Source organism: Neoarius graeffei, chromosome 1 (assembly GCF_027579695.1).
Source record: "Neoarius graeffei isolate fNeoGra1 chromosome 1, fNeoGra1.pri, whole genome shotgun sequence".
Taxonomy (NCBI): Eukaryota; Metazoa; Chordata; class Actinopteri; order Siluriformes; family Ariidae; genus Neoarius; species Neoarius graeffei.
In genome coordinates this window covers 18,058,082-18,079,966 of record NC_083569.1, presented here as the reverse complement: position 1 = coordinate 18,079,966, position 21,885 = coordinate 18,058,082, and the positions used below count along the sequence as shown (strand labels likewise).

At 44.6% G+C, this 21,885-nt stretch overlaps 1 protein-coding gene and 2 non-coding genes across 32 annotated transcripts in view; 1 reads left to right on the top strand and 2 right to left on the bottom strand.

The window, feature by feature from the left end:
* Positions 1 to 21,885, top strand: part of LOC132891954 (protein NLRC5-like) — an 888,139-nt gene that overhangs the window by 646,784 nt on the left and 219,470 nt on the right. The window lies entirely within an intron of this gene.
* LOC132897658 (U2 spliceosomal RNA) lies at positions 17,597 to 17,789 on the bottom strand. Its single transcript, XR_009656354.1, has one exon. It is a non-coding gene; the product is annotated as a U2 spliceosomal RNA (small nuclear RNA).
* Positions 17,938 to 18,054, bottom strand: LOC132896648 (U5 spliceosomal RNA). The gene has a single exon (XR_009656120.1). It is a non-coding gene; the product is annotated as a U5 spliceosomal RNA (small nuclear RNA).

Genomic DNA, 21,885 nt, shown 5'->3' with positions numbered 1-21,885 from the left:
TGCCAAGTAAAATTGCAACCTTTCAACGTATCAAAAAAGTTCTCGAGCGCTCGTGCTGTTTTACCATTAGACCAATCACATCTCAGCTTAAACTAGCATTCTAACCTAGTTGCAGCTCCCACAGAAGAGAGCGACTCCCCCTGCAGCCTCATGGAACGCGGTGTTTTAGGCTCCGGATGGGCTTGACTTCCGTTTATGAGGGAAAGGAACATACACCCTCCTGACAGTCAATGCGTTATTCGCTTAAAACACATCTGCAAATTGGTAGAATGAGTTAATCATCGCATACAAGATTTGCAATTAATCAAATGAATTGCATATTATTATCTCATCTCATTATCTGTAGCCGCTTTATCCTGTTCTACAGGGTTGCAGGCAAGCTGGAGCCTATTCCAGCTGACTACGGGCGAAAGGCGGGGTACACCCTAGACAAGTCGCCAGGTCATCACAGGGCTGACACATAGACAACCATTCACACTCACACCTACGGTCAATTTAGAGTCACCAGTTAACCTAACCTGCATGTCTTTGGACTGTGGGGGAAACCAGAGCACCTGGAGGAAACCCACACGGACACGGGGAGAACATGCAAACTCCACACAGAAAGGCCCTCGCCGGCCACGGGGCTCAAACCTGGACCTTCTTGCTGTGAGGCGACAGCACTAACCACTACACCACTGTGCCACCCAGCATATTATTATTATTATTATTATTATTATTATCAGGGGTCTCAAGTTTTGACGTTTGCTTGGAGTGAGATTTTTTTGTTTGTTTGTTTTTTGGTGGGGTGGGGGGTCCCTCCTTGTGTCCCATCGACCCTCCCTCCCTCCCAGTGTCCCATCAACCCAGCTACTTAAAAAAAGAACAAATTCGATTAGACCAATTACACTGTTTGTTTATTCTATAACAAATAATAATACAGTAAAATATGTTTTGTTCTTTATTGTGCATAAACATTTGCATTTCAAATTAAATAAAGGCAAAAAACACAAATATAGCCCCAAACGGCCCCACTGAACAATGGTGGATATTGTGTGTGTGTGTTTATGAGTGATGCTGTGTGTTGTAAGTGTTTGTGGCAGATTTAGATGCCTTAATTACTGACACTGGGGGCTCCCATTTAAAGCAATGAGGCTCAATGCCAGCCATTTTCACTGTCATGATTGCTGAGAGGGTTCCGTCCAGGGCCAAGGCGTTTCTTGTTTTGGTCTTGTTCAAGCCCACCATGGAAAAAAACCCTCTCAGCATCTGCATTGGAGTGGGGGAGAATTAAAACTAATTTGGCAATTGCAGACAGCCTGGGAAATCTGCTCATTCCAGTCACCTTTGGGGGAAAAAAAACAAGGAAGCCTAATTACACCCCTACATATTTTACACTTATTAAATTGCTCATGTCAATGTGTGTGCGCTGGATATTTATTACCCTATTCTTAAGTGAACTCATGTCTTCCCAGAAAGCCTCAACGTCAAATTCTGTTTGGTGTTCAGGCACTGGGACCTCCATTGACTGGCAGTCCTGAAACTCCTCTGCAAGTTGGTCTTGATCTTGAGGTTCATGATATGGAAGCAGTTTGGTGAATCTAAAGAATACAATGTGTACTTAACCGGGAGAAACAAAGGGCTAGTTTTTCAGCAAATGTGATCAAACTTTGCAATAGATTTGAAATGTTAAACCCTTACCGATCCACAAAGTATGCAGCATCATTGACTTCACAGCCTGCCCTCTGCTGCACATCCACAAACCTGGCGTGTTTCAGGAGACTCTCTTTAAGGGGCAGTTTTACCATGGCATATTCAACTGCCCCTGTCAAAAATGCCAAGACAGCCTGGTGGAATCTTTCCACCTGCTGTGGAGTGACATCTCCAGCCTATAGGAGCCGGTTGAGGGTTGCCCTGGTTGTAAAACCCACATTCAGCTTTTGTCCTATTAGAGTTATGAATAGAATAGAATAGAAAGCCTTTATTGACATTATACAGAGTATAAAAACATTTAAAGCTGCTCCATAAAGTGCACACATAAATATATTGTTCAATAAAACTACTAACTACTGTACATAGACTGCAAACATACAGTAAACATCAGACACTTAAACCACAAAGGCAAACACCTCCCACAGTTTTAACAGAATCTTCACAGACAAAGTATCATAAAGTATCTCTGCTTTCACATTGGTGACATCCTCACTGTCAAAACTGAATAAGTCATTTATGGTCAGTAAACAGAGAGTTTATGTATTTGCATATAGGGAGAAACTTGGGGAGCATTACCAGACAGTTGGTTGGATGGATCTGTGTAATTGATGTCCTCCACCGCTCTGCTCTGCAGTGCCTGAACTTGCAGGAATCTTCCGCACAACTTGCGAATGAACTTGGTCATCTACAAAGTTGCAATCCATTACATTACATTGAAGAGACGGTTTTATCCCAAGTGAGTACACAAGCATAACAAGGCTAGTGAAGATGAGTAGGGTTAGTAGTTATGAAGGAAAAATTCACTGAAGATGTTAGTGACAGCAGATGAAAAACCAATGGCATAAACAGAGCTGAACCCTCGTATATTTTACCTCTTCATAGAGAAGGAAGACAGATGATTTCTCTCTCTGAAGGAGGAAATTAAGGGAGGAGAAGGCTGGCAACATTGCCTGATAGAAAAGCAGGTAGACTTCTGTTATTGGGTTGAAGAATGCATGCGCAAGCCGTGTGAAGCGTGGTTGTTTCTCATCTGAAAAGGAAAGAAAACACAATTATACATAGTATTCATTCACATGGCAATCTCTTAAAGAACCTCAAATTCATGTTAATAAAATATGCAACTTACTTGCTGACTTGAAATAGCTGGAGAGTGGCTTGTATTGCTGCAGAATCCGATTCAAGCAGCGTTCCAGGCTCAGCCAACGGATGGAGATGTGAAAGTATCTCCATATACTCCGACTCGTGCAAGTCACAGAATTCTGCAATGTGAATATTACATTTCAGTGTCATGAAAGTTTTTGCATTGCATTCACACACTATAGTACTGCTGAAAATCACAAACCTGTTAGGTAACCTTTACAGTTCGTACTGCCTCTGAACCAGTGCCCAACATCTACTGCCAGATCTTCGGGGTCAAATCCATTCACCTACAAATACAATTTGGTCACAAATTCATTACACCACAGCACAACAAGCTATCTAAAGGTTACTGAAAGAATACAAACTTACTTCCAAAAAACCCTGCCCAGCATGTTTTGCTGTGTTATGCAGAATATGGCATGGGCACCCATGGATGTACACGCTGGGATTCTCTGCCAGTATCCTAGAGGCAATCGAGTTTCTTGCCCCCGTATTGACTAGGGAATTGTCAATAGGCAAAGCAACACAGTTACTCCAAGGTATGTTGTGTTTTTCGAGGACATCATTGATCTTCTGGAAAATGGCTTCGGCAGTGCCACAGCGTTGCCCGCTTGTTGTGCACATGTCCAGAAATCGGTGAACAACCTTGCCGTCAAACACCCTGACAGTGAGGGGGTTCATTTTCTCATGTCCTGCAAAGTAAAGGTTTAAGCATCACATTAGAAACATTACACACATAGCCTAAACCACTGACATGTGTAAAAAATGTGTACTGGAAAATGAGGATGTCTTAATTGGTTGTCAGTACAACACCTGTATCATTTGAGCCATCTGTTATGAGAGTGAAGGGACTGGTCTTCATTTTGGTGACCAGATCCTCTCTGAAATGCGGTGCCACAGCTTCATTTATTATGCAAGTTGTTTTTGTGCTGGCACACTTATATTGCTGTGCTGTGGGGGAGTCGCTAAAGCAATTCCTTAACAAAGGACTAAAATGTTCTGCCGTGGCAAATGGCATATTGTGCTGCACCATGGCCACAGCCACTTTCACCTCAGCTCTCCTTGTCTTAAACAGAAAAGAATGATAACCATGTTATCAGCAGAAAGGACATTCAAGACAAATTTATTTGTAGAGGTAATTTATGGTAAACACAGACACAACTCAATCAGCTACCGGGTAATTGTTCATAATTATTTAAAATATATGGTAATATTTTTTTTTATCTTCGGAAATGATGAAAAACAAGATTTCATGCAAGAATCTGAGCTTCATGTAGTCCTTTTGACCAGGACAATACCTTGGATTCTTGTGCAGTCATGCCACCAACAGTCACTGGGGGATAAAACTGTCCAATCCTACTTGTGGACTGAAGTGCCTGCTCTTTAGAGTGGTGTGCTTTACTCTTAATGTGTCGCTGCACATCTGTGACACCTTGATGGCCACAGGAATTTTCCTGCCTACATACTGAGCACCAGTAGTAGGAGTTGGTGGTGCCTACAGTTATAAATGGCCATTTTGCAGTCCATTCACTTTTGAATGTGGATCGGCAGGTGGCAGCTCCAGTTAAGGCCTTTTTTTCACCACTACCCTGACCTCTGCACTGTCTTCCTTGGTCACCCTGCCTTCTTCCGTCACCCTGTCCTCTTCTGGCACTCCACCTTCTGCATTCACCTCCATTCTTTCTTTGTCTTCCACTGTCTCTTTGTCCACCTCCCCTGTCTCCTTTTCTGTCACTTCCTGCACATTCACTATCTCACCTGATGTCACAGTCTCCCTCTCAGTCTCTGGCACATCAACTGACCTCCCTGCCTTTGTTTTCTGAGCCTTGGCTTCCCAGAAGGAAAGGAGGCTCTTCTGTTTCTTCCTTGACATGCTAAAATAAATGACACAAATGATTAAAAAAAAAGAAAACCGCCTCTCTGTTCATGACAGATCCTAGGCGACTTAACCAAAGTTATTCATTCTATAATCCCCAGAAAAACAGTCTTTGACTAAATGAACATTTAAATCGTCGTCAGCATAGTATGCTATTTTAGCTGGTTTACATCTAGCTTGCTAGTTAGACAGTTATCTACGATAGCTTGAAATGGACAGGTTTTCGATACTGAACAAGGTGTAGACCAGAAATATTGGTCTATAGAGTAAAACTACAAAGTAACTAAGTAAATACTGATATAAATTATTACCTGATGGTCCTGAGTCGCGACAGTTCTCCAGTTCTCTCAGTTCTCCCGTTTGCTCCAGGTCGCTCTCTAGTTCACTCACAATTTTGCAGGTGCAGTGTGCGCTTGTAGCAGAAACTCACGTCTCCTCGACAACAGAACAATCTATTTTCTGATTGGCTGATGCTGCTCCGAGCACAGGGGCGGGTTCAAGACACATGAAACGTTTCAAGACAGTTGCAGAACGGTGCACGTTTCGGCCAATCAATAAGGAACAATTAGAAAAACGTAGCAAACTGTTACAGCGGTTGAACTCACCCCAGGAGCGCTGTGACGTTTGTAGATAGCTTGAAGGAATTTCTATGCGATTATTGGAGAAGCTCAGAGTGAGAAATGCCATGTGTGGCGTGTGAACTCGTTGAAATGAGTGTGTCTCACTCTCAATGCATGAGGCTTGAGAGCCCTAGCACTACATCATAACCACCCATTTCATAATTCTTCAATTTTATTTGATAATTCCATGCACTCCCAATTCAGGCTGACTTGGATTCGCCCAATGACTCCATCTCTGCTGCCACCTGTCCCGGTTTTTCCTGATTGTCCCAGATTTTCATGGTCTGTCCCGGAAAAAAAAATAAAAATCTGGGACACTGAATGTCCCGGTTTTTTGTACATGATGGGCAAAATGTGTATTTCAGTTTAATCAATACTAAATTGAAGCGTGCCTACGTCCATAAACTTATGCACAGCCTTATTGGCTCTAGAAAAATGACGTAGCATACTCATGTGTGGTGGGGCTGGCGGCTCATTCGGAATGGTGAGGTGGAGAGTGTGTTGGGACAAGGACAACGAAAGGATCCAGTGACTAAAATCAGAGAAGTTTTAACGTGAAAATGGGTGGAGAGACCGAAGACGAGGGTGCTACAGGAGGCGATGACAGTGACAGGCCAGTAAAGAAAAAATGTAAAAGGTCGACATGCTTTAACAATGAGTGGTTAAAACAGGAGAAATATGCTATGTGGCTAAGACCATGTCCAGGCGATCCATTTTATGCTAGCTGCTCCCTGTGCCCTCCAAACAATTTCCACGTTCTTTTACCCGACCCTTCTGATAGAGAGAGGATAACGAGGAAGAATTTCGCTACCAGGTATGTACAAAAGTTTAAGACCGCAAAGGGTTAGAGATTATTTCAGTCAAAGACCATTTGAGTAAAATCTCCAACGGAGTGGAGATTCTGGTAAACTTAAATCTAAAACTAAACATGGGGAAAAAAAAGGCTAAGGCTTGGGACACCTTGCACAATCTCCAGATGGCTAATGCTAATTGCCTTTGCTGCTACGGTATACGGTACATGTTCGCCTTATGTGGTAACCTCGCATGATTTATTGTACACAGCTAATTACATTTTATACATGCATACGCTGTCTTTTGTTGGCAACGGTCGGGCAGAATAGCAGCGTGAATCCCTTAGTATAAGCTCTAGGTTTTGCCTTTGGTCTGCATGTTAGCGAGTTAGGGACCCATCTGCATGACACGTGACTTCAATCCGCTAGTTCCCCCCACACACACACACACGGACATCACTCCGCTCAGAGACGGACTCTGCTCTCGGGTTTGCAGATGGTGCTCCACTGGTCAGTTTTATAGTAGGCCTATATATAGTGAGTGTTGTGTTCGTGCCTTATTACACGTAATTGTTCTTAAGCTAAATGGTAAATTCCTAGACTAATTTTTGTGCTTACAGCATGCTAAGCGGAGATTTAGCAATCAGCATTGGGCGGTGTAATGTTATATCTGGTGCATTTCTTTCCTCGGTTTGGCGAAATCCAATTGGAATGTTAATATCTTCGAATGTCCCATGTTGACAAACCAGAGCCATTCTGTGATTACCTACAATAAATCAAACATGTTAATATCACGTTGAGAGCAAATTAAGCCAGTTCATGGCGAAACTTCTTCAGCGTCCTTGACCACGCTTTGGTCGTTTTCGGTCTGAACATACAATTGATTGTTTTGAGTAACTGTACGTATACACCAGAAATGACCAAAGCGACCAAGTAGCTGAGGTTGTTGAAGTTTCGCCATGAATTCGCTCTGGACGTGATATTGACATGTTTGATTTAGCTAATCACAGAACGGCTCTGGCTTGTCAGCCTGGGACATTCGAAGATATGAACATTCCAATTGTTTTTTTGCTGAACCGTGTCATAGTTCATTACATAATATTAACTGACTTTTAACTTCTGAAATTCGCTCTGGTCGCCCATTTCGCTTCGCCCCCGGCGAATTCGCTTTGGTCACTGAGTTCGCCGGCCCTCCATAGAGAAATAATAACTTCCGTCGCTTTGGTTGTTTCTGGTGTACAGTAATGCGGCTATACTCCGACTTACAGACATGCTGTATGTGTCAAGTGCTAATTGGATACTTTCCCCAAACAATAATTCTGCCTGGTTAAAAATCCGATAGGGTGACTTTGCACTATTCTCCGCCCAATGTATGGCTTGCATGTTTTGAAAAAGATGGTAAATTAGTGTCTAAAATGAGTTGTCGAAAATAAACTGCTTTGCTCACAACAGGAATATGGATGTCATGGAAAAATTAGACAGTGTGGCCATCAACATCTTAAAAGGTAAGAATGATAATGCTTGAATGTAAATTAAGTTAATGTGGTGTAGCTTTACTCATCTGTGTACCTGCTAATTTCATTTAAAATTAATGTTCATTATAGCTCTGTATGTTAAAACATGAGTTGTGTTTACCCACTTTTTTTGCAATAAAATGCCTAGGTTCTTGATGAGCTGCGACGAATAGTTGCGAAGGACAACATGCACTACGTGAAAGAGCTGAGGGAGCGTTGGGCAGACTTCAGAACCAAACTCACCTTTTATGGCGTCTACATGAAGGCACTGAAGCCCCCGCTGGGACTTCCTGCTGGTAAGGGTTTGGAATCCTTCTGAAATGGCCAATTTCATGATGATGGCTTGTCACTGTTTATTGTTGAGTAATTGTGAGTAATTCAAATTATTTCTCCCCCGTAGATGAGCAAGCCATCTAATCATCTCACTGCCAGCTATGTTCCCTTCCGGTTACCCCACACCAAAGAAGATGGCATCTCTATCAGAGGCACTCATTCATGTTCTACCGGTAAATAAAATTTATTCCATAACCTTCTGCAACTTTCTGTTTGTTATTTCTATTTGCAGGTTTGAGTTAATCCAGTATGTGTCTGGAGGAGGTTGGATTTAAGTAATACTGTGTGTTAATGTTCAGCCCACAGAGGACCCAGGCATATACCTAAGAAGACGGCCACTCGCCACACCGTTTGTCCTAGTGGGAGAGGGAGACTGCTTTTTCTGTGCTGGAAATGCTCCTGTCGCATCATTCCCTAGTAGCGGTCTTGGGGAATCCGTCCTATACATCATGGCGTACTACTACGCTTTTCATATGACATACCCGAAATGTGTGGCATCTGTTCTTTCGATCCTTCAGACCGAGGTCTTGGGTGATAAGATTCATGAGAAAGACCAAACCACGGCCTTTAAATGTGCCAAAGCTGACTGGTAGGCCTTTCTTAGCTAGTGCATGTGAGTGAGGTGTGCGTGCCTGAGACATTCATTGTGTGAAACAGAACAAAGTTTTATTTTTGTGTTCATTGAAGGCCCTCTTCTAATTCCTTGCTGCCCCATAGCCTGCTATGCCTCTCATGCCAACTTGTGTTTTGCAGCATTTTGTTGATATAATAAAAATAAAAATGCAGATCTGAAGTTCTTGTCCAGTCTATTTTTCCCCTACATTCATCACACCTAAACAGGAAATTTATTCTAGATAAGAAAAACAAACTTGTTTTGAGCCTTTAAATAAGCTGGAATCAAGCACATTTGCCTTGTTTTTAAGCCTATTAAATGCTAATTTTGAGCAATATTTGCTCAGATGAAATTGGTTTCTAAGCAATAATTACTGAAAATCAGAAGAAATGGCTTAGAATAAGAGAGAAAATCTTAACAAGTAAAATAAAAACTAGCTTTTTATGCTTAATTTAAGATTTTTGGTATGCTTACTACTTGCATATTTTTTTTCTTGTTTTAAGAAATCTTCCCAAGTCCCATTATCTTGCTGCACTGGCTGATTATTTTGCATAAATAAGTGATTTTCCCCCTAAAACACTATATATTTTTCTTATTTTTTAGAGGGCATTTTTTGCAGTGCTGGGCCTCAAATACAGAAGCAATGGCACTTAGGCATGTGTCCCCAGGGTAGGCCTGCAGCGTTGGTGGTATAGTGGCTGGCATAGCTGCCTTCCAAGCAGTTGACTCGGGTTCGATTCCGGGCCAACGCACACCCTTTCACGCTTCGTTGCTCTGATGAAAGGCAGAGAGCATGGCGAGGCACTTGGGAGGAAACAGCAGGAACGGATCAGTTGCTCATCACTGCCTTGCCAAGGAGGTGACCGAGGGCTTCTGCTTTCCGCTCGCATTGCATGTAGTCGAATAGCATCGGTTTACGCAAACTAGGGCGTGTTTGAAGGAAACGGGCACCTGCGTGTTTGTCTTTCATTGGCGACAAGCTACTTTGCCTGTTTTCCACAATCGGAGAACTGCACAGTCACGACTTTAGAGTTAATAAGCAAATGTGTCTGAATGTTGGCTGGCAAATACTTGTTGATACATGATGAAGCATTCCAGAGTCAATGCCACTTTGCAGCGTTCTGATGCCGTGTGCAGCCCTGTTGACCTGACCTCACTCCATAAATGAGCAACCAAGTGGTATTTGAGAACACCACCTCCTTGTGACCAATTGCAATATCCATGCTTCCACAGTCAACAGAAATGTAGATTTAATGCTCGATTTTGTTTTTAAAGCAGCCGTCACGGACCTTGACGGAAAACCAGAGAGGCAGGGAAACCGTTCAAACGAGGTTTTGTCCCGACGGTCGTCTGCACGTAGGAGAACATGACAACCACTAATCCACAGAAAGCAATCCGGTCACGTTAAGGGTCTGTCTTTCTGGCTGTTTCGAGAGTACCTGATTTTAGCAAGGCGATAACTGGACGTTAACGAAAGCAGAGCTCAAAAGGCAAAGCATGGCTCTGCCAGGTTTCTCAGGAGTGTCTATTCGCTTGTCAGGTGAAAGGGGAAACCACTGCACAGCAGAAAACACGCAAAGCTTTTTCAGCGTCTCGGTCTGGGATTGTTCCAAAAGGCACGGACGGAGCAGAGATGGCAGTTCGACATTTGTTTGCTGCCAAGTTCAAGAAAACCAGCACCGTTTCCGCCCGGTTTCGAATTGCGGACCGCTCTCGTGTTAAAGGCGTCGTGCGGTAATTTCAGCAATCAGGCTATATCATGTGTCAAAATGTCGGGTTTGGTGGGTTATTCAAGCCCCTCGGTTTCCCGCGATCTCAGTGTCACGATGCGCCCGCTACAAGCATTTAAAGTTGACGCGCACAGCCAAATTTAGGCAGCCAGCCGTTAACTAGGTCAACTTATGTGTGACGTCATACCAGTAACCTCCCTTGAGTGATGCTGGCCTGTCGCCATGTTTTCTCTATAGCGTGCGTTTACCAGAGTTGTTTACATTGCGGATTTTGTGGATTTATTCAGTTTGTGGATAGTTTTGAACACTCAAAACACTATGAAATGATGTATTAATATTCTGTGATACAAAATGCCTAATCGGTGTATTGTGTTTGGCTGTAACAACGAACACTGAACACTATTTGTGACTATTTGTGAATGGATCTGATTTCAAGGTCATGGCTAGGTATTGATAGAAAAAAATTATTTTTTTAAAAACACATAGTGGCAGCGGGGGCGTGGTCAAGCGCCGGTCTGCGACAGGAGGGCGGAGCCAGGGAAGGTGAGTGGCAGAATCATTACACCTGACGGTAATTAACCTGTGTTTTGTGTGTTTTCCCAGTAACCGCGCCCTATTTAAGGAGGCAGAGGGAGCGCAGAGAAGAGCTCATCCTGGGACAAGAACACAGTGTGTGGTTCGCTATCAGATTAAAACTGGCGGTTATACTGAAAAGTCTGGCAATAAAAAGCCGATTTGCATCTGAAGCGTTGTCCTGCCGTCCTCTGTGCTCCACCCACACTTCAGAGAGCTCTACAGTGGTGCCAAAACCCGGGACAAGGTGGAGCACCAACCTCGCAGCCCCATGGAATCCTCCCCGTTCGCGGACCTGGTCCACGCCCTCGCCACGGCTCAGCAAAGCCAGCACCAGGCGCTCGTCACGCTCCGAAAGGAGCAAGAGCGGCGCTTCGAAGCCCTGGTGCTGGCCCAGCAGGAAGATCGCGAGGCGTTCCGGCATCTCCTCGCGTCGGCGGGGTCTACCAGCGCCCCGGCCGCGGGCCCGTCTCCCCTCACCGTGACCAAGATGGGCCCGCAGGACGACCCCGAGGCGTTTCTCACATTGTTCGAGCAGGTCGCCGAAGCCTCGGGGTGGCCGATGGAGCGGCGCGCCTCCTCCCCCTCCTGACGGGAGAGGCGCAGCTGGCCGCGCTATAACTCTCCGCCGGCTGGCCTACGCGGACCTTCGCCGGGCCGTCCTCCAGCGCGTGGGGCGCACGCCAGAACAACAGCGCCAGCGCTTCCGCACGCTGGAGGACGGCCCGGCGAAGGTCCGCGTAGGCCAGCCGGCGGGGAGTTATAGTGCAGCCAGCTGCGCCTCTCCCGTCAGGAGGGGGAGGAGGCGCGCCGCGCGCTGCTCCATCGGCCACCCCGAGGCTTCGGCGACCTGCTCGAACAACGTGAGAAACGCCTCGGTTACTGGGAAAACACACAAAACACAGGTTAATTACTGTCAGGTGAAATGATTGTCACTCACCTTCCCTGGCTCCGCCCTCCTGTCACAGACCGGCGCTTGACCACGCCCCCGCTGCCACACACGTTTTAAGTGTTTCTATGTATCAATCATTAATTGTACAAAATGATTTTCATACATTTATGTATTTGTCATATCTTTCTTTGTCACATGAAGTGTTGTCTTAACACATGTGGCACATAATTTTAGCAAATGGATGACAGAAGATTAATTTAAAGATTTATGCCACAGAGCTGCCTTTAACTAATAATTATCACTTATTACTGACGATTGTACGTTTACTAAACAATACAATACAAAGCTCAATACTCCCAGCCTATAACATACTGAATATCAAGTTAAAATCAACCGCAATAAAAGGAAAATGATGAAAACTGGAATATCAAGGGGTCTACTGTATCAGAAGGCCCACTGCATTTCGCGAGATCGCAAGCTGTCAAGTTGCTAGAATTCAATCTTTCTAGCTATACTTTCACCCCCTACAGCTATCAGTATTACACATAATCATAGATTAATCACACAGCATTCTAATTCAAGTGAAAATGGTCTTTAAAAATACACATAAGTAGTGATTTAGTCAGAGAAACCAACCAAAACAAGTCGTCAAGTCGCCGGTCTTCATTCTCGTCTTCGTTTCTGTCGTCAGAACTGTCCTCGTTTTCTTCTGAAGATGAGCGCTCAGGTTCAAATCTGTAAGGCTGGATACCACCAGGACATTCAGCTGTCAAAATCTCTACTTGTGGGCCATTTTCTTCTTCTGTATCGGTAAAATCAAAGCTAATTTCCTCACCATCGCTCCTATTTTCTGGTGTGTCCGTCATTGCAACTGCACCGAGTGGTTACTGGTATGACGTCACGCAGCTGTTCCATTGACCGAGAGGGGGCGCTGTGAACGCGGAAAATTTCAAGTGATGGGCATGATCAAATAAGGACCGATTACAACCGCGGGAAGCTTTTGAAAAATCGACGGTCAATTTATTTCGAATCTCGAAAGCATTCTGGTGCAGAATAATGCGACTTTTATCGCCACTGCTTGACGCCTTTAAGCGAACGTGGTAACCAATACAATACGGAAACCACGCGTGTGTTAGCTCTTGCCTGGGCCTCAAGAAGAACGCGGGTCACACTTAAACAATTGTCACAAGAATAGGGGCACGGCCTTGGCATCGTAGAGATGAGCTGGTGGTCGAGTGTGATGAGGTTCAGCATCGAAAAGCGCTGCAACAACATCACGGGAAGAAATCGAATGCCTTGTTTGGACGGGCCAAGGAGGTGAATGAGGACTGTTCCTTCTGCTTTCCACGAGCAACGTACCGTAAGTAGTTGTTTGCAGGTTTGAATGACATCAGTTTGCCCCTACGCACGGTCGACCCATGAAGCCGTGAACAACACAGGCTCCTGTGTGTTTTCCTTTCGTTGACAACAAGCGACAGGTGTATGTTTGTCTACAAACAGAGAACTGGAGAGTCACTGTGTAAGATTTGTTCAGCAAATGTGTCCATACCTTGGCTGGTCAAAAGCAAACACTTGCTTCCGTAGTTGGCACGGTCAGAGCAGAGATCACAGCTCAGCAGTCGCTCAAAAAATGAATAAATAAATAAACCAACCCACCGCTGTTTCTGCCCGGTTTCAAACCGGGGACCTTTTGCGTGTGAGATGAATGTGATAAGCACTACACTACAGAAACCTCAGCTCTTGGGCTGATCAGCTGTTGCCTGGGCCTCAAATACAGAAGCAATGGCACTTAGGCATGTGTCCCCAGGGTAGGCCTGCAGCGTTGGTGGTATAGTGGCTGGCATAGCTGCCTTCCTGGCCAGGCGAGGGGCATAATGGACTGTAAGAAGGGGGGAAGAAAAGAAAAATAAGAAAAGAGGGGAAAGAAGGGGGAAAAGAAGAGAAAAAGAGGAAAAAATAGTGTCAAGTGTCTTGTCCCCTTTCTCCACCCCTGACCCAATGTTGGTGTACAGTTGCACTCCTGGTGGATCCTGGATGCAGGCAAGGTGTTTCTGCTGTATCTCCCACACTCGAGGCATGCTCTCATGATTGATGAGGTGCAGTCCAGTGCTGTCCACCAGCTGCCACATGGAGTCAAGCAGACTTTTGATGAGTGCACTGGTCTCTTCTACCCCTCGGGTTCTCCTGCAGCAGTGCCTCGCTAGCTCACTTGTGCTGATGGTTGCCAACACCTGAGCATCTGTTGGCTCATAGCCAGGATGTTTCTTCTTCAGCTCTGCCTGCTTGGCCTCCTTCAGATGACAGATATCCTGCTTGTCCCACTCAAAAATTGTGCTTGACAATTTAGAACAGAACGTACCATACAGTGGATGGTGTTCTGTGGTGAGACCGTCAGCGAACCGCCTCATGAAGTGGAACACATCCAAACACACAGTGGAGGTCCACGGCCGAAACCATCCTTGGCATGCACTTCCTCAAACCACTGGGCCAGGGGCAGGGGATGGAAGGCTGGTGGTGGCGCACAAACATCCTGGGGCTGGCTGAGGCAGGATTTCTTGTGTAGCTGACAATCTGTTAAATAATCACAACATCTCCTTGCCACTCCTTGCCTGCAATAGCTGTCTTCTGGAAAACATTGGAGTAAAAAGACCACCAGCTAGCAGAGGATTGTTTCGATCTAGCAGAGGATGGTTTCGATCCATCAGCCTCTGGGTTATGGGCCCAGCACGCTCCCGCTGCACCACTCTGCTGACCTCACACGCCAGATGGTACTCAAACCCACAGTCCCTGGCTTAGGAGACCAGTGCCCTATCCATTAAGCTACTGGGGCTCTGCCACGACAGGATGAAAAAGGGCAGCCACTCAAAAATAGCTAGGCTCGTTCCTCGGCCGTCTCTCATCTCCGCGACAGAAACTTCTTTTGTGTTTGCTCAGTTTGAAATAATTTGCTGGGTCTGCACCAAAGTCAAACGCTTGCAACGTCCGGCTTTAATGTCAGCACGTCCTCATTCCAGTCACAAATTGCTCACAAGGCATTTTACCCCGACTTAAGTAAGTAGACTTTTCTTTGGAAGCATGTACACTGCCAGTCGTAGCCAAGCAGTTTTACACTGGAAAGCACAGCTTTGTACTGGATTTACATAGGCCGCATAATGTTGTGGTGGTTAGCAGTGTCAACTCACACTGAGCAGGGTCTGGGCTTGAGCCTAGTGGGTGACCGGCAGCCTTTATGCCTGGAGCATGCATGCTCTCTTCGTGCCTGTGAGGATTGGCACTGGGTGCTCCGGGTTCCTGCCCCAGTCCCTAGACCTAGAGAAGGTCAAGCGAAAACTCTGAATAGCCCAGAGGTGTTAATGTGTCTGGGTTACCCCTGAGATAGCTCATGGGTACAGAAAATGAACGACTATATGTGTACAATTCAGGGCACTTGATTAATTACGTTTTATGTCTTGTGCTTAAGAAGAACATGTGGAAAAAAGTTAGAAAACCATGAAATCACTCTGACTTTTCCTGATTCACTGACCAGGATCTTTGCTGCCCAAAGAGCTCTGATCTGTGAGTCATACACATGGGTAACATACTGTGACAACAATTGGTAGATGCGGTGGGCCTTATTTCACTCCCATAGTGCCTATGTGCCTGTCTGCGTGATACAAAGCACTGACCAATGGCAAACCAGTGACAGAGCACTGAAAATCAGGCCTCCTGATGGACAATTTTCGAGGCCAGCCACCAAATTTCTAGTAAGACAGATAGATGACGTTTATTGCCTCTGCTGGGAATTTTGGGAAGAAAAGTGGCTAGAAAGAGCAGCAGACTGTGTCGGCGTCTGGGCTCTGAGCCCAGTGCGCTTCCAGTGCGGCACTCTGCACACCCCACACGGGTCTCGAACCCACAATCACTGGGTCACGGAAAACTTTGGAGTAAAATTTGGCAGACTCGGCAGAAGATGGTTTTGATCCATCGACCTCCGGGCCCGGCATGCTCCCGCTGCTGACCTCTCACTTTCTGTGGGTCTAGAGCCTGCAATAGCTGTCTTCTGGAAAACATTGGAGTAAAAAGGCTAGCAGAGGATGGTTTCGATCCATTGGCCTCTGGGCCCAGCACGCTCCTGCTGCGCCACTCTGCTGCCCTCACACCCCAGATGGGACTCGAACCCATAGTCCCTGGCTTAGGAGACCAGTGCCTTATCCATTGGGGCTCTGCCACAACAGGATGAAAAAGGGCAGCCACTCAAAAACAGCTAGGCTCGTTTCTCGGCCGTCTCTCATCTCCGCGACAGAAACTTCTTTGTGTTTGCTCAGTTTGAAATAATTTGCTGGGTCTGCACCAAAGTCAAATGCTTGCAATGTAATGACATTTCAGTATTATGGGTAGACCATAATATTGGTCTCACGGTAAAATAGCTCGTGCTATTTTACCGTTAGACCATTCACTATACACTATGTGTATAGTGATTGGTCTAACGGTAAAATAGCATGAGCGCTCGAGAACTTTTTTGATACGTTGGAAGGTTATAATTTTACTTGGCAACAGAATGTATCTGAATTCTGATTGGTTGTTGTTACGAACAATAGTGACGCGTGCTGTGCACTGCATCACTAATAATAACTAGAGACAACAGTTCCCCTGGGGGAAACTGTGAGAGTGATGCAGCGCACTTAGCCAGGTTTTGTGAAGACACGCCAAAGGGCGGGCGAATGGTTCAAAAGCTACAAGCAGAAAGTGTATATTATTGCCCTTCTGTTGTGTCCTTGAGCCCAGAGCGGAGGGGGGAGGGAGGGACAGGGTTCTGCTGAAGTGCACATAGTGTTCTGGTCGAGGGAAATTGTGTAAAATGTGTTTCTTCAATTCAGAACACGCTTAAAAAAGTTTTCAAAAGAGAGGCGGAGGAACCAAACATTTCTGATCAAGATGGTGGAGGCTGTTTTGCTGATTCCGTGAAAATGTTTGATTTGATTAAAAGGTGTCTGGGCCACGAACAATGTCCACATCACCATCGGGTTGTTGTTGTTGTTTACATGTGTCATGTTACAGGAACTTGGTCAGGGCTCTGCAGGTCTTAACTGAAGCGCTTCAAATTCAGGGTTAGCGGGCTGCTAAAGTTTGCAGGCACTTCACAAACAAGACTCGGTGCAATATTAGCCAACATTAGCACAATCTGATATGATTTAATAATGTCTTTGTGACCTTAATGAACTCCAGTTGTTGTCGGATTGTTATTTACATGCCACACAAACTTAGAAAACAGTCATATTCCCATGTTGTCGTTTTTACACACTGAATCCGAACTGTTGTTAACTGATTCATTTTACAAGCTAATCTAATGCTACATTCCTCAAGGACAGTTTGCTCGCGAGCAGCCGCTCACTGCACTGCAACCGCACTTGCTAATTGACATGGGCTTGCTGTTTTCGTGACCACGCCCCCAGAGTGAATATTCATGAGCGAATTGGGCGTGGTGTTTCGCCCAATGGAAACCTACAGTAACCCTTTGTGTCCCGCGCATAGGGCGGGATTTTTTTCTTCAATCAGAAATATTGGTAGGGACACGCCCATACCACCCACACCCAATTCTACACCTGTGTTGCTGAACATGGAGAAAACCAGAAAATAAGGAAAAAGTTAGGGCAGGTAAAATGAATATTTTTTTCTTTCTTTTCTAAAATAAGGTAACCATTCCTAAATCCACTATAATACAACATGAGCATATAGAATAAAATAACCAAATTCCTATTTTAACTCACTACTCTAAAAAACCCATTCATCAATTTCATTTAAAAATAGTGTGTTAAATAAAGAAAAAGAAACTTTTTTTTGAACAAAGGTACCATTCCTGAAGGTACTATAACATCATGTTGATGGCTGTAGCCAAAAGAACAAGCCCCTATTCCAACCAACCATTCTAAAAAAAAATTCGCTTGATATAATATCCTTATTTAGAGAACATATCAGATATTAAATTGATAAGAACACCTACTACACTTGATCTTAACCAAAAGGCTGAGAAGTGATACTTTACTGCAGTCAATAGCTTTAAATATACCACTTCCAAATATTAAAATCCAGAAAGGTAAACACAGGTAGACTCCACCACCAACAGCTGGATCATTTTGAAGAGAGACATCGGCTTGTGGGGTGCGAGTACTTAAATGCAAAAATATCAATAGTTCTAACATTTGTTGACCAAAAATGTTCAGCTCCGTCAGAGCAAAGCCTCCACAGAAATCTTTAGTAAAAAGCAAAAGATTTATGCGTCAATGAAGAGAAACCTGATCTACACTTAACACTGGATTAGGTTAGTGACACTGGATTGGAGGTGCAGAAAGCTGGTAGAGGATAAGGTGGCCTGGGCCAATCTCTTACACCTTTACAGCTTTGCTAGCGATTGCACACAGGCAGAGAAATGTCTGACCAACAAACTTTTTTGAAAGATAGATAGATAGATAGATAGATAGATAGATAGATAGATAGATAGATAGATAGATAGATAGATAGGCAAGCAGGGTGTGGGGGTGTTGAATTTTGAAAAGGAACAGTTGAATGCTGTGTGATCTGTCCAATATCACGGATGTAGGCCTATAAATTAAATATGAAAACATCAGCTGGAGTTTGATTATTGACAGGAACGCTGTTGACCACAGCAGTAAGTGCTTTCCATACCACATTTTCCTGCCTTCCTGTGATGCTACTATTCAGGCTGCCAAATAGAAATAATTTATTCCATTGGATTTGTGATGTTAAAGCTTCTATTCTGAGGGCAGATAAGTTTCTCTTCTTGACCATATTACAACTCTCCATGTCGTAAAGTCAAGGAACAAGGCCTCTAAACCGATAATATTTAGGATTGTGATATTGAAATGACAATGGTTTTCACCCACCACATTTATCAATGCCCAATCATTCTTACACTGTGATTGGCAAGATACAAACGTTTCATGAATCACATGTGAACCCTGTCATACGGTGATTTCTACACTTTGATCTGCGTTGGTTTCTACATTAGATTGATAAATGAGGGTTATTGTGTCATCCTCGTTAGTATAGTGGACAGTATTGCTGCCTGTCATGCAGAAGACAGGGGTTCAATTCCCTGATGGGGAGACTTTAAAAATGTATTAACTTGGGCAGCAGGGGGATATAGTGGTTTGCACTGCTGCCTCACAGCAAGAAGGTTCTGGGTTTGTGGCTGGTGGTCTTTCTGTGTGGAGTTTGTGTGTTCTCCCTGTGTCAGCTCTGGTTAACCCCATGGTTCAAAGACATGTAGTTGGGTTAACATGGGGTGGTGTTGGACTGAAGTGCCCTTGAGCATATATATGTGTACAGTATGAATGATTCACCACATTTTGTGTCAATTAAATCTTATTAATAGTAACAGATCTAGATAAATCCAGTGACTATAGACCAAACTTTAATATGCCTAAAGTCAATGTTAATGTCAATTATGACTATTATAAATTGCCAATGGTAGACCCTCTGATGATGTTCTTCTAATAATATTCTATTTCTAAGTTTAAGTTAGTAAAAATCAGACAAAAAAAGTCAGACAAGTTCATTAGAATCTGTCTTGTCTGGTGATCTAACCTTGTCAGATATAGGGTCGTCCAAATTCCGCTCCATTCATACACGCCCTTGATCTGCGAGCGCATGCTTCCGGCATTCACTCCAATCCCCCCGTTACGCCGATCAGTGTACTGACCGGGGAATTGGCATATACCACGGGGTACACACTTGAGTCCACCCATACAATGTCAGACACATGAAAAGCAGAAAGTCAACTATTAATTTTCGTCAACATAAACGTATCAAGTTATATATTTTTTTTAACTAATCATGTGTAGTAAGGGCGGGCGGGAGATTTTTATATTGTCAGCGGGAGGTCGGGAGGATTTTCTAAATGTTCCCTAAAGTGGGAGATCTCCCGCTCACGGCGGGAGAGTTGGAGACTCTGTATATAGAATGAGGCACTGCCTAAAAGCAGAGCTCCCATCTGTTTCTGGGTTGTAGAATGTTCTTATATCATAGCCAGCCTCTTTTGTTTTATTTCTTTACCATTACTATACTGTTTCCTTATGTTGTACAAAACAGACACAGAAAGAAAATAGCTCTGGCCTGATGAGTAGAGTCAGGGCAGTGATTTTATTTACAAATTCGATTTCACCATGGGGTGGCACGGTGGTGTAGTGGCTAGTACTGTCGCCTCACAGCAAGAAGGTCCGGGTTCAAGCCCTGTGGCTGGCGAGGGCTTTTCTGTGCAGAGTTTGCATGTTGTCCGCGTGGGTTTCCTCCAGGTGCTCCAGTTTCCCCCACAGTCCAAAGATATGCAGGTTAGGTTAACTGGTGACTCTAAATTGACCGTGAGTGTGAATGGTTGTCTGTGTCTATGTGTCAGCCCTGCAATGACCTGGCGACTTGTCCAGGGTGTACCCCACCTTTCGCCTGTAGTCAGCTGGGATAGGCTCCAGCTTGCCTGTGACCCTGTAGAACAGGATAAAGTGGCTAGAGATAATAAGATGAGATGAGATTTCACCATTGCTGAGATCTCATCTCATTATCTCTAGCCGCTTTATCCTGTTCTACAGGGTCGCAGGCAAGCTGGAGCCAATCCCAGCTGACTATGGGTGAGAGGCGGGGTACACCCTGGACAAGTCACCAGGTCATTGCAGGGCTCACACATAGACACAAACAACCATTCACACCTATGGTCAATTTAGAGCCACCAATTAACCTAACCTGCATGCCTTTGGACTGTGGGGGAAACCAGAGCACCCGAAGGAAACCCAGGCAGACACGAGGAGAGCATGCAAACTCCACACAGAATGGCCCGCGTCGGCCACTGGGCTCAAAGCCAGGACCTTGTTGCTGTGAGGTGACAGTGCTAACCACTACACCACTGTGCCGCCCCCGCCTAGTAGCCAGTGTCAGTAATTACTGGTTATACACACTGCCTAGGCGACATGGTGGTGTAGTGGTTCGTGCTGTCGCATCACAGCAAGAAGATCTGGGTTCGAGCCCTGTGGCTGGCGAGGGCCTTTCTGTGTGGAGTTTGCATGTTCTCTCTTTGTCTGCGTGGGTTTCTGCCGGGTGCTCCGGTTTCCCCCAAAGACATGCAGGTTAGGTTAAATGGTGACTCTAAATTGACCATGAGTGTGAATGGTTGTTTGTGTCTATGTGTCAACCCTGTGATGACCTGGTGACTTGTCCAGGGTATACCCCGCCTTTCGCCTGTAGTCAGCTGGGATAGGCTCCAGCTTGCCTGTGACCCTGTAGAACAGGATAAAGTGGCTAGAGATAATGAGATGAGACACACTGCTTAGTGGCCAGTGTTATAGTGTAGTCAGACACATCAAGCAACATGTGAACTGGTGCCTTTTGCTATTTTGGATTTTTGAAAAAAGTATTTTTCAAATTTTTACATAAAAATTGATTTTGACTTAGTTTCTCAGAGCAATGTTCGTTTCTGGACCATATATCTAAAACTATTCATGATCCAGATTTGAAACTTGGTATGCATGTTAACAAGGTGATGTTACATGTTCCTAACATTTTTTTTAACGTTTCACCCTTACCCCCAACTGCTCCTTGGGTGCTGTAGCATAGCTGGCCACTGCTGTGGGTATGTTTGTGTTCTCAATGCTCACTTGTGTGTGTTCACTGCTTCAGATGGGTTAAATGCCGAGGAGAAATTTCACTGTGTGCTTCAGTCTGTGCTTGAGTGTACGGGTAACAAATAAAGGCTTCTTCTTCTTCTTAAATCTACTTGGCTCAATAACACATGTTCAATACTGACACAGATACTAATAAACAATCCTGTTGTCATTGCAGTGTGATTCTTGCCGTCTACAAAGATCTCGTTTCTCCGTGAATAAAAACAAAAGCATGTCACATAAAATGATCAGTGATCAGGTTTATTTTACACCCAAATGCTTGACACTCGGCATCTTTAGGGTTGTTTACAACAATTTAGAAGCAATGTGTCCACGAGCTCCACTAGCCTCACTAAACCATGTTTAGAGCACTGTTTGGAGTGAAACCATCTGACTGCCATCTTACCACTCACATTGTGGAGCAGCATGGTCATTCAGACTACTGGAAGCTACACAAAACTTTT